This window comes from Bison bison, unplaced genomic scaffold (assembly GCF_000754665.1).
Source record: "Bison bison bison isolate TAMUID 2011002044 unplaced genomic scaffold, Bison_UMD1.0 scf7180017864181, whole genome shotgun sequence".
Taxonomy (NCBI): Eukaryota; Metazoa; Chordata; class Mammalia; order Artiodactyla; family Bovidae; genus Bison; species Bison bison.
Genome location: NW_011494753.1, coordinates 1,413,786 through 1,415,856, shown reverse-complemented (window position 1 = coordinate 1,415,856; position 2,071 = coordinate 1,413,786).

Below are 2,071 nucleotides of genomic sequence, written 5' to 3'. Positions count from 1 at the left end.
TACCGCGGGCCCGCGCCCCCGCCGGGACCCGGCCGGGCCGGCGTCTGGGCTGGGCTGCCCGGCCGCCTACCCGACTCCGCGCGCGGGGCGCGGGCACCTGCTCTGGCCTGGGAAGCGCGTCCTCCTCCCCGGGACGCCCAGGCGCCCGGAGCAGGGGGGCGCCCCCGCTTAGGGTCTGTATGCAAGGGGCAGGTGGGCAGATCCCCAGAGGGGTTCCGGGAGGGGACGCTGGCACCTTTGCCACCCTGGGAAGCAAGACCCGAGCGCTCCGGGTTAGGCATGGGGGCACGTGGGCCGATCGGGGGACGGTGGAGGGTGGGGACAATTGAAGGGGAGCAGGTACACTCCCGAATCCGACTCTTCCTCTCTCTCACCTCTCCCAGGAATTCTCTTCCCTAAATCCAAGTTTTGTCATGCGTGGAGATTCTTGGGGATTTGTTGAAGAATTAACGAATGAAAGAGACTTGAACCTGAAATTCTTGGCTCTTTGTGTCCATTGGTGCTTTCTGAGCTGGCTCTTCCCGAAGTCTCAGGACCATCAGGCGAACTGGTGGTGTAGGACAGAGCGCCGATGGATCGCTGCATCTCCGTTACAGGAGTTGTTTCTGCCTATGTAGCTACAGCACTGAGCTTCCCTGGTGGCTCAGTGGTAAAGGATTCGCCTGCTAGTGCAGAGACCCAGGTTTGATCCCTGGGTGGGGAAGATACCCTGGAGTAGGAAATGGCACCCCACCCCAGTATTCGTGCCTGGAGAATCTCATGGACAGAGGAGCCTGGCGGGCCCCAGTCCATAGGGTCACAAAGAGTCAGACACAACTTACCAACTAAACTACAGCCACAGTATTACTTTCCTAGGGGCATGACTGGGCCTTCAGTAAATCCTGTGTCCATAGAAGTCAGCTATTATAACAGGGCCACTCTGTATATTTAGTATTATACTACATTGCCACTGTCATTTCTCATCTCAAGGGCAGTAGATTTTCTGGTGTTAACTAGGTGTCCTTTACAGCCCTAGTTCCTCTAGACTTGTTTCTGGAATCCAGTACTTTTAATGGTCTTAATCAGGAAAGATTTTACAATGATTTAAATCCCTTGTAATCTTGGCACTCACCTTTAAGTGATTTTTTTTTTTCAAATATTACTCTCGGTGCCTTGAAACTGAGTAGGCTCTGGTGCCAATTTCACAGAGCCTTCCACAACTTCCTTTTTCCTCCTGATTTGGCAGCTGAATTCCCTTTGAGGAATTGACAGGAGATACCCTTACTGATTGCCAGCAGGGCAGCTAGAGACACGGAAATTGGCAGCATCACCACTCTGGGTCTCTTGTGTTAACTCACAGATGTCCAGGAGAATTTAAACTTTCCTCCTGGCTTTTGTGGAAGGTGTTATTTTTGAGCACCCTCATCTAAATGAATTTGCCCATCTTGATTTCAGTAACCTTCAGGACCAGGTTTGAAAAGATTATTTGTTCACTAAAATAAATTTTAAATGTTGTTGAAACTATCCAAGAAATTGGCTAAAGAAAACTTGGTTAGCAAAGCTTGTTCAGATTAAATATTTGAAGTCTATTTTAAAGTTATTCACACTTGGTGACCTTTCACCCAAAACCTTTTTTTTTCTTTCTTTTAATTTATTTGGCTAGCTGAAGCATGTGGTATTTACGTCCTCAATCAGGGATGGGACCCACGCCTCCTGCATTGTAATCGTGGAATCTTAACCACTGGACCACCAGTTGTTGTCACTCAGTTGTGTCGGACTCTGCGACCCCAGGGAAGGCCCCAAAACCAAATTTTTATCTTCTGGAGGTTAGGTTTCCCTTTTTAAAAAGGTGTATAACTTGCTACTCGATACAAAAATACTGTTTGTATTCAGCATCTATTGATGTAATGTTTCTTATGCTCACAGTACCTAAGATGTTAGAACTTTTGGGCTGAAGCTATAAAGAGAAGACAGTCCCTGCTTTCAAACACCTTACAATTTAATTAGAGTATTGGCAGAAGATTCAGAACACTTTCCCTGTGAATTTTTTAAAAGAGAGAGAGAGAACAAACCAAAACTCCAAAAGCCAAGG